Raw genomic sequence first — 11,850 nt, 5'->3', positions numbered from 1 at the left:
ATAATTTTTTCCTCCATGGAAATCAAAACTTCAACTCATAAGCTTCAAAATGATACCAAATATGTCAATATTGAGCAAAGATGAAATTTTGCCTTCTGAGGTGACCTTATCTTGGACTTGCCCTAAGACAAAACAATTATTTCAGTATGTGGCAAATCATATTAGGAATATTATTATTACTAGTAGTGTGCCTGCACTGTCTATTACACACTGGTCTGTCTAATTTACTCTAAGTCCTTGACAGATAGCAATGTAACTTACGGTTCTTGTTCAAGCTTGAGATGATAGGAGAAATCTGCAGGAATGTGGTATGGAGTACAATACTGTAAAGTAGCCCATCATCGAAGGACAGCACTCATTTCATTCCAGTCTGCAAGTTGTTGGGTTGTCCACACAAATGCCTCAATATCTGTTTGTAATGGAAGATGAATAAAAGATGTCAGTCACATGAAACTCCATCACTACCAGTTCTGTAAGATCATAAAATTGATGCACAGATTTGCAAAACATCACACTGCCCCCCCCCCCCCCCATCCCTTTCAGGTCTATATTCTACAGCTTACCAGAATCTGAAGTTTATGAACGTCTCTCTGGTTTAATTTTACAATTTGCCTAGCTCTGAATTCCTAGCCTCCATCCCCCCCCCCCCAAAAAAAAAACCCTCTGTGTTTCAAAGAACCATAGATTGTAGAAAATCAAAACAAACAAAATGAAAAATCGCCAACTAAGGCAAAAGTACTTGCCACGTATAGGCCAATTACGTCTACATTGAGGCTTTTAGGCTCATAATATAGCATGATAGAACAATTTATGAATTCATGTGCTGAGCATAAACGTTGCACAGGAGTTTTTTTTTTTTTTTTTTTCATGTTGTCTATCCATTATTCCAAATCAAATTTGCTGGTACGGTATTCTTGACAACATTATCAAACTCTTCATTGTTGTTGGTAACGCCTCAATTAGACAGGAAGGTGGGAAGAGGACCTCCCTGATTTAACGTTAGACTTTTAGCAGAAGTAACTCTAAAATCATTTTTTTTTTATGGAGAATTCAAAGGTAATCAAAACAATTATTTTAGTATGTGGCAAATCATATTAGTAATATTATTATTACTAGTAGTGTGCCTGCACTGTCTATTACACACTGGTCTGTCTAATTTACTCTAAATCCTTGACAGATAGCAATGTAACTTACAGGTCTTGTTCAAGCTTGAGATGATAGGAGAAATCTGCAGGAATGCGGTATGGAGTACAATACTGTAAAGTAGCCCATCATCGAAGGACAGCACTCATTTCATTCCAGTCTGCAAGTTGTTGGGTTGTCCACACAAAGGCCTCAATATCTGTTTGTAATGGAAGATGAATGAAAGATATCAGTCACATGAAACTCCATCACTACCAGTTCTGTAAGATCATAAAATTGATGCACAGATTTGCAGAACATCACACTGCCCCCCCCCCCCCAATCCCTTTCAGGTCTATATTCTACGGCTTACCAGAATCTGAAGTTTATGAACAATGAACATCTCTTTGGTTTAATTTTACAATTTGCCCAGCTCCAAATCCCCAGCCTCCAACCCCCCCCCCCCCAAAAAAAAACCCCTTGTGTTTCAAAGAACCATAGATTGTAGAAAATCAAAACAAACAAAACGAAAAATTGCAAACTAAGGCAAAAGTACTTGCCACGTATAGGCCAATACGACCACATTGAGGCTTTTAGGCTCATAATATAGCATGATAGAACAATTTATGAATTCAGGTGCTGAGCATAAACGTTGCATTTTGCTTGTTGTCTATCCAAATCAAATTTGCTGTTACGGTATTCTCGACAACATTATCAAAGTCTCCATTGTTGTTGGTAACGCCTGAATTTAGACAGGGAGGTGGGAAGAGGACCTCCCTGATTTAACGTTAGACTTTTAGCAGAAGTAACTCTAAAATCTTTTTTTTTTTTCATTGAGAATTCAAAGGTAGTCAGTGGAATAACGTCACTTTTAGAGTTACCTGGACAGGTAACCTGGACAGGTCAAGAACACTATTAACATTGTAACACTGTTAACTATCTTAATTAGATGTTGAAGTTGTAGACCTAGATATAGACTCCCTTAAATGGATCTAAATTCCTGGAAGATTCAGACATAATCAAGTAAGATAAGAGAGTTAAATCAGTCTACCTGCCACCTGGGAAGTAGGTCGTTGCATTACATATTTGAGCTCGTAATACAGGAAACAATAAAACTTCACAATATATCACCAGTTAGTGCGTTTAAGATTCGATGCAAATGTGAGACGTGTTCATTTGACTTTAGTTCGAATCACTTTCCCTGCCTATTCTCCACTTACACCGAATAATAGATGTGGGACTGCACACGTAGATAACGAACCTAGGACAGCGCCAAACGAAGTCAATGTGATCTGCAAGAATACATATTTACGCTGTTTTGATATTCTAATTCCTCATTCATAAATCTACATTCAAGAATGTGAAAAATGAACAATTAAAGTGTCAATACAGAGCGAAATGCAACTTTACCGATTTCATCTGTCTAGCTTCCGTTGCTCTGGGCGCAGCCATTTTAGACGCGCGCGTACGAGGACGTTTGGCAGATGAATGATTTATGATGACGTCCGGCGCATACGCACCGTCAACCCGCGATCGTGCCACTTCGTGAAAATCGTAGACCGACCAGTCGAAGTTTTCACGAAGTGACACGGTCGTTATTATTACGTAATTATTTGAGATTGAGGTTCAAAAATTTGTCAGGTTGTAGATCTCGGTATTTACTATCATAATATGCAAAAATCTTAAAATCGAAAATTTACTCGATTTTGGCCGGTCGTGCCACTTCGTGAAAACACCGACGATATATTAGATGTGTGTGCGTGTGTGTGTGTATATATATATATATATATATATATATATATATATATTGTGTAACATATGCATGGTCTAATCTTGAGCCCCCTCCAATGTTTGCCCCCCCCCCCCCCCCCCCCCCCCCCCCCCAATCCAAAACTGCTTCCGGCGCGCCTGCTAGCAAGAACAAGCAAAAGGTATGTTTATGCATACGTTTTTAAGCAAACGCTTGGTCTCTAAGCAATTGCTTGCGGGCAGCAAGTAATTGCTTGTTCTTGCCAGCAAAAGCTTCTGCTCGCAAGCAATTGCTTGTTTTCATGCATACGGATTCGAGTAAAAGGCTAGCACAAGCAATTGCTAGCGTTTATGCATTCGGCCCATATGTGATGTGAATAGGGAGATGGTGTGCATTACTCTATATTCATATCATGAGTTCAGTAACAGCAGTTACATGTACTTAATGGGAAAGTCTACCTTCTCATACATAAGGACTGAGAGAATGCAGCAATATCAGTAGATCACATCAGTGAAAGTTTGAGGAAAATTGGACTATCTGTTCAAAAGTTATGAATTTTTGAAGTTTCAGTGCCTCCATTGCTGGATGAGAAGACTACTACAGCTTGTGATGTCACACGCATTGAAGGATAATAAGGAAAGTATAAGGAAAATTCAACATATTTTCAGTTTTCTCGTATAATAATAGAGCACTTGACTTGTCTCTTTCAGAAGGCAGGGGGAGTAATATTACCCTTAGCATTATGTCAGTAGCGAGTCAAGGGAATGTGTACTTTTTTCAAAAAATGAAATTTTGTGGAATTCTCTTTATATTTTCCTTTTAACATCATTCCTTGATAAGTTGGCACCTGAGAAACGAATCAAGGTCACAATACACCCCAATACTGAATGGTATACCCCAGAAATAGCTCAAGCAAAACTGCTTCGCAGACAGTTAGAAAGGAAGTCAAGTTCCACAAAACTGGAGATTCACAAGCAGATGTATCATGCGCAAAGGCGATGTGTAAATGCCTTGATTAAAGATGCTAAGTTACAATATCATTCAAAAAAGGTTACGGATTGTGGGAAAGATGCAAAGAAGTTGTACAAAGTTGCTAATGCTTTACTTTACCGAAAACAGCGATCTCCTTTACCGAAAACAGCGATCTCCCAGAACACCTCACTCATGGTGATCAAGTTGAGTTAGCCAATTGTTTTAATCAATATTTCATTGATAAAATTGTGGCAATCCAACGGAGTTTCCCAACTCGTTGTGAACAGCCAAATGACATTGTATGTGAAGTCAAGTCAGAATTGAGTGAGTTTCAGTCTGTCACTGTTAGGATAGAAAAGCTTATTAAGAACTCACCTAACAAATCATGTGAACTTGATCCAATCCCAACAGATTTGGTTAAGAAGTGTGGCAGAGTTTTAGCACCCGTTATCACAAGAATCATAAATGCTAGCCTGAGATTAGGTGTAGTTCCACAGGTGTGTAAAAAAAGCAGTCATTCATCCAACTTTGAAAAAAGCAGGCTTAGATCAGGAGTGTCTAAAAAATTACCGCCCAATTTCAAATTTACCTTATTTAAGTAAATTGCTTGAAAAGGTTGTTTTCTCACAACTGACAATGTATCTGCAAGATAATGAATTGCTTGATTCATTTCAATCTGCGTACAAGCCTGGTCATAGTGTAGAAACACTGTTAGTCAACTTATCAGATATTGTGTTCAGAGAATTAGATAGTGGTAACATCACTGCTCTTATCATGCTTGATATGAGCTCAGCTTTTGACACAGTCGATCATGCTATTCTGATTCAACGACTGAGATATTTGGGCATCAAAGGAACTGTTCTTGATTGGTTTATATCCTACTTATGTGATCGATCTCATTATGTCAGAATTAGTGATTCTACCTCTTGTAAAACTATGACAAAGTTTGGTGTACCTCAAGGTTCTGTTGGAGGCCCGCCGCTTTTTTCTCTGTATATGCAACCAATTAGTGAAGTATTTGCTAGCATTGTATTAGTTATCATTGTTATGCGGATGATATACAACTATATTTTGTCTTTTAAACCCACTGTGTCTTCATCGTCATCTGCCATTGCAAAACTCGAAGCATGCTTGCAAGACCTGAAAATCTGGCTTACATCCAATGGCCTTAAACTAAATGATGATAAATCTGAGTTTCTGTTATTGGGATCAAAGCATATGTTAAGCAAAGTTGATTATCAGTCATGTCATGTCAACATCGGTAGCACTTGCATTACTCCGTCGAAAACAGCCCGTAATTTAGGTGTCATATTTGATCAGGAAATGTCATTTCAGAAGTCGTGTAACTCATATTCAGCGGAATGTTCGATATCAGTTGCGTAATTTAAGTTTCATAAGGAAATATTTGTCTAAATCTGCAGCTGAGATACTTATTCATGCTTTGATTTCTTCTCGGTTGGATTTTTCGAATTCATTGTTGTGTAATCTTTCAAAAAAAGATGTCACAAAACTTCAACGGTTGCAAAATTCTGCTGCCCGATTGTTAACTTTTACTAATAAGTTTGATTCCATGTCACCAGTTCTCCATTCCTTACATTGGTTACCTGTAGAAAAAAGGATTATTTTCAAGATTCTGTTATTAGTATCATTCAGTTCATTCTTTTTCCCCAATATACATAAGTAATTCTGTTCGAAAATACATTCCGACACGAAGGCTACGTTCATCATCGGATGCATTCTTACTTCAAACACCCAGAGTAAAACATACACATGGTGATCGTGCTTTTTCCGTTATGGGACCAAAATTGTGGAATCAGTTACCTCTTCAGTTAAGGGAACTGTCATCGACAGAGTCATTCAAATCCAAACTTAAAACTTATCTGTTCCTTTCATACTGAGGACTGTAATTGCTGTATGTCATTAATATTGGATCAATATTGTATTTTTAATTGGTATATGTTGTATTCTTTATTTGGTATATTGTTTTTGTTTACCATTTCCTTATTTGTTGAAATGTTTGAATATATATATGCATGTAAATATATGATATCTTTTCATTTTTGAAGCGCCATGAGCACTGAAAAGTGGACCTGTGCGCTATACGAGAAATAGCCACTATTATTATTATTATCATTTTATTCTACGCATGTGACGTCATACACTTTAGTAGTCTTCTGATCCAGCAGTGACTGTGTAAAAACTTTAAAAATTCATAACCTTTGAACGGATTGTCTGATTTTCCTCAAACTTTCGCTGATAATGTGTTATACTAGTATTGCTGCATTCACTAAATCCTCATGTGTGTTAAAGTGTCCTTTAAAAGTCACAAGAGGTTTTTTGGGAAACACTACACACAGGGATTCCAGTGGAATCTGTACAATCTTCTCTGCATATATAACTGCACTTTTGAAATATCGGTAGGCCTTCATCACCTTATTTTTTTGATTGGTTATGAATAAAATCGGATCTATTTGAATGAAATGCAGATGTATTTGTGTGTTATTGTGCACTAGTCATCTTTACAACACAAATTATTAGAACACGCTCTCAGTAGAGTGTAGCTTTTGAAGGCCCAGTTATTGCTGATCGTCATGGGAATCCCAGTGTACAATGTATGTGTTGCCATTATTTTTAGATAATTCAATGAAACATAGGCCCTAATGACTACCATGCTTTAATGAGAGACATAGTAATTCTGTAATTGCAGCTAATTTGGCTATAAAAACTCTTCATATTATCTCAAAGGCCTACTGTTTGCTTGCTAACCAGGTGCCACTGCATTATTTATTTATTTATTTATTTATTCATTTATTTATTAATCAATGTATCAATTTTGTTATTTTTTGATTCTTTTATTAATTTATCCATCTATTTATCTATTTATTTTTAGCGTGTATTGTAGGGGGAATACTGAGTACCGGTAGTTGCACTTGGATGACGGGTGAAATAATATTCTCCGTCCTCCCCCAAGGCCTCCCCTTCCAGGGCCCTGTTAAATCAATCACAAGTCCCCAAATCAATCGCCAACTTGCATTGCAGCTCACAAGAAACTTGTGATTGATTTCTATCACAAGTCTTTATAAGACCGGCCCCAGTTCTCGGGCAGAACCCTCATGAGAATTCTTTTGGTTTTGTTTCATTATGTTTTCTTAGCAAAAAGAAAAAAAAAGTTTGGTAGGGGTGCAGCTTCTACCCACCTCCGCGAATGTATGAAATCCACATCTATCGTAGATGAAAAAATGAACGATTCTTCATCGCCGCTCATAATATCGCGATATCACCGACGGACGTATATCGATCGATAGTAACCACACACACACACACACATGCACACCGTACACACACGCACGTCTCACGCACGACGGATGATGAATGGTGGCTCATATCGTTGGTAAATTTTATCCGAAACTTTTTATTCTCACACTATAAACTGTTTGATTGTTTGTAACGCTGGATCGGTAAAGGCAAGAATAAAGTGAGTATATGGTTTCTAAGGTTAGCATCATAACTTTCCGAAAGCGATGCTTACACTGACAGTGGAGTCAATCATGTATGGAGCGCCCTACGGCTCGACTGCACTAACGTAGGCCTGCGCGGCTCGTAGTCGACGCACGAGTCAGTGATCCACGTAGCACGCCGCCGCTCGCTCACACAGAAACAAGCGAGGCCGGCGCCGGCTGCTTAGGCCAAGTAAAAAAAGAAAGTAGTTTCTCGTCCGGGTTTTTTTAGCAAGGCGATGAGGGAGGTCCTTACTATTTGATATCTTACTATTTTTTCGAGGATTGTCAAAATGAAAGTAATATGTGTTTCTCGTCCGGTAATTCTGAGAAAGGTAACGAGAGAGGGCTTTACTATTTTCTATATCCAATTTATGAAATAAAATATCACTGTGGTAGCTGTGTTATGAGAGACCAGGTCCCAAGTGTATGTCTTGCCTGCACTCCGTGCATTTTCAAACAAATAGATATATGTACCATACTTGAAATGAAACTTTATGCATGCAGAAATACATTTGCTTTTTCTTTCCACTACAGATGCCAAGGGAAAATGACCATCTTAATACTGGTATTTAGTGTTGTAATGACATTTCTGATCCAGTGTACTTGCAATTCTGATGTATTGTGCTATTAATTAAAACAGGTTTAAAACATTCTATCAACAAATGTACGACTGAAATGAATTCCATGATATTCAAAACACTGCTTTATTTATCATTGGTGTTTGTGACTTTTTGTGTCCACACAGCTGGTATGTATGTATCTGCATCTCTTCACAGTACAATTGTAGCACTCTGCACACTCAACTGGAAACTGGCTTGTATAATTGCAGATGGATGTCAAAATGATACTGATATGGCATTATAGCATTAAACATTTAAAGATGTTTCTTCATGTTCTACAAAGACATTTGATAATCACTCATCATTTGGATGATGAATGATTGTTTCACACTCCAGGTGATACGACTCACGGCCGTGTCCGTGAATTTACATCGTAAAGAAAAGTATCCCGCAGAAATACGAGACAAACCAGAATCCGTGGAAAAGTTATTTATTTTGTAGATACACCCATTTAATAATTCTAAATTTGCTGGAAAAGCGCATTCATTTTCTCTTCAAAATAGAACAATACATCGCCGTCAGATGCAACGTTACAGAGCAGAGTGTACGGGCCTCTACACATTCGAATGTGTTCATGCGTGCGTGCAGACAGCTGACAGACCAGGGTCCCGTTGCATAAAACTTTTTTAGCAACCTTAAGAACTTCAGGTTGGGATTTGCCCAACCTGAAGTTTTTAAGGTTGCTAACCTAAGAAGGTAAAATCCGTTGCATAAAAACTCTGGTTGGGAGCTTCCAACCGGAATTTTGTGATTTCAACCGGAAAAAAATCCGGTTGGAGTTTTATGCAACGGGCCCCAGGGGATGGGGACCCTGACAGCTAGCTACAGACACGCATACGCGGCAAAAGCGCCGGCACGGCCACTGCACTGGCACCGTACCTTCCGACACTGCACACACATGCACATAGTCACAATGACATGAAAATGTACACATACAAACTCGATACAATCCTCACAAGCATTTGTACAGTACAATTCATCCGCTTAAAATATGAGAAACGGGGAAAAATACGAACAATGCGCGAAATATGCGTGGAATATCAGCGATTGTTCGCAAAAATGTTGCCGCTATCGCGTTCACGACGTACCGAGTGCGCTGTACATCACAGCCCAGGCCCGCGCCCGCTCCCATCCAACTACAGTTCGACTGCTTTGTGGGTCATTCTTTCTTGATCTTGCCGAGCTCGCAGTGTGAAATGCATGCGTTATTACATACGCACTACAGAAGCTACAGCTTACGCAAGGCGCGTACAGTCAAACCTGTCTATAGCGGCCACCCAAGGGAAACGAAAAAAGTGGCCGTTATAGACAGGTGGCCGCTATAGACAGGTTATCCAACTATATGTGTGCATTGCCTATGCATGTACATGTATCATCGCTGTATACATCGCATAGGTATAATATGTACTTAGTGTACATGTACATGCGTCCGTATGCACACGTGTGTTTCATGCATTGAACAATGCCGGTGTTCATGAATTGTTGCATATACATTATAGTAGCATGTTGTACAGTCGTGAAGAAAGCTTAACACTAGTGCATTATTATGACTGAATAAGTGACGATTGCAGCGGTGGCGATCACTGAAAGTTGCCCATGAATGTCTGGCACGGCCACAAGTCTGAAAAACACGCTGAATTACCGGCTCTGTGGCCGCTATAGACAGGTTAAAATCTACCGCGGGAAACAAAATTTGTGGCCGCTGGCCGCGTTAGACAGGTGGCCGCTATACACAGGGTCTTTAACAGGGCTTTTCTCTCGGGGGGATTTTTCAGTGGCCGCTATAGACAGGTGGCCGCTATAGACAGGTGGCCGCTAAGGCAGGTTTGACTGTAATTAGAAATGAGACATCACGATTGGTAGGTGAATTGTCAATTTTTTTTTTCGGCGGCCGAAAAAATCAAAAAAGTCGATGCGGCAACTGAACATCGATGCGGGCGGGTAGCGGGCTGGGACGAGAATTATGAATTTCTTGGTATTTTCAGCGCCATTTTGAAAATAGTAAATAGTAAAAAAATCGATGCGGCGGCCAAAATCGATGCGCGCGAGGACGAGAAACTGGTTTCTTTTTTTACTTGGCCTTATGCTGTGGCTTTGTCATTTTGCATGTGACTCTGCCCTCTGCATCACAAAACTACTAAAAGGTCGCCAGACATTTATTCTAAAAGAGCAGACTCTATATGCTTCAAAATGAATGTATCACTCAATACAATTGGACTTTGTAATGGAAAGAAAATACGTTACACATTCTGGAAACTAACGACCACGTATTTGTAGGCTGGGCGTAGATTCTAGTCGTTAGCGGCATCGTTAACTGTAGCAAGTTAGCCCCGGAGACCGTTAACTGCGACCAGCAGCCCGAACGTGAAGCTCCCACATCAAATACGTAGGCCCTATGCTATGGGTTCTACTCTGTGAAGATGCTCCACGGGGCATCGTAAAGACTCCCCAAGTCGGGCCAAGACTCGCAAGAGGCCCTTATCGTTTGGGATCTATTTAACGTTAGATCCAACTTAGTGCTTGATAATCTTACTGCGCTGCGCATCTGTGCAACGATGCTTACAGTCAATTGTTGGGTCTAAGAAGCTGAAATTTTGCATGTGTTGAGTCTTATTAAATTTAACACGTGACACTTGCGTTGATTTGTAGAAACACCTGGGGGGCGTTTCATCAACGAGTTCGTCGGAGGCTTTCACCGACGAATTTGCTATCAGCCAATCAGACGCAAGGATTTACACTGACAACTGTTAAAAGCTAATGAAATCCTTGGTCAGATTGGCTGATAGCAAATTTGTCGGTGAAAACTCCGACGAACTCGTTGATGAAACGCCCCCCTGATGATCTAAGTCTAACCAAGTTAGCGGTTAGTATTAATGACTACGGTAAGTCACTAACGTTAGCTTGTGCCAAATCTTAATCTAACGTTAGTTCTAACTAGCTAGCAGTTAACGGTTTATATTCTTATAATGCGGTGATATCATCCTTTCAAAAGTTAGATCTAACCATTATAGACTACCCACGAGCATCTAGATTAGATACATTACAACTTAACGTTAGATCTAACATTTATAGATCTAACGTTAGATGCCCCTTTGCCTTGTTGAAAATGTAGAGTGTGGTTCTACGCCGAAAGCAAGGGAGGGTTTTTAAGAAATGAAAAGAGGCCTCAGTCTTAACTAGTTAAGACATATAACATTAGACAAGTTCTACCATTTTAAATTGCACACAGTTTAGACACTATAGGCCTATGGTCTTATCCTACATAGTACAAACAGGGTTACGCCATTTCCTGACCCACTTTATCTGACACACTCTTTCTGACACACTTTTTTTGCCATTCACTTTGTACACGGGGCAGTTTTCATGAGGTCTCTGTTATTGGCTACTGTGCTAATGAATATTCAAGACTATATGGTATGACTTGTCGAACGTCGCGCTCAAGGCCGGCCAATAAGAGGCGGCCAGGAGCTGATGAGCTGGAGGCGCGCGGCAATTTCTAACCTCATCCACGTGTAGGCCTTGCTACTACGTGCGCTTCCAGTACCTTTTTTTTTTTCAGCTGCTTAACCCATCCACGTACGGGCCTCTGTGTAATCTGTAATTAATTTCGTGCCTGCATGCCTAGTAAGTCGGCAGTGAACTTGGGCGCGATCTTCCCTACGGCGCCGGCGCGATCTACAGACTACGATCTACGATCTACAGACTACACGCGAAGGGTATTCATACGTCATTGAAAAACTGCCTTTGTCATTCCCACTAGACAGGAGGGATGATGCATGTACATTCATATCGTAATCTATCTATGCTTAGATAACCTAATTCAAATTGGCAGAGACATAGAAAAATATTTGTTTCACAATCGTGATACGTTCAACTACTCATTTAC

The 11,850-nt window shown here is 39.7% G+C and overlaps 1 long non-coding RNA gene across 1 annotated transcript; it reads right to left on the bottom strand.

The window, feature by feature from the left end:
- Window positions 1-264: 264 nt before the first annotated feature.
- Window positions 265-2,845, bottom strand: LOC139727019 (uncharacterized). The gene is made up of 3 exons (XR_011710728.1): window positions 2,533-2,845; window positions 1,195-1,342; window positions 265-409 (listed from the first exon to the last, which is right to left on the bottom strand). It is a non-coding gene; the product is annotated as an uncharacterized lncRNA (long non-coding RNA).
- Window positions 2,846-11,850: the final 9,005 nt, after the last annotated feature.

The sequence above is a fragment of the Diadema antillarum genome, unplaced genomic scaffold (assembly GCF_040938485.1).
Source record: "Diadema antillarum isolate AM-2024a unplaced genomic scaffold, OU_Dant_1.0 seq00000112_RagTag, whole genome shotgun sequence".
NCBI classification, from domain to species: Eukaryota; Metazoa; Echinodermata; class Echinoidea; order Diadematoida; family Diadematidae; genus Diadema; species Diadema antillarum.
This window is presented reverse-complemented; position numbering and strand designations above follow the sequence as displayed.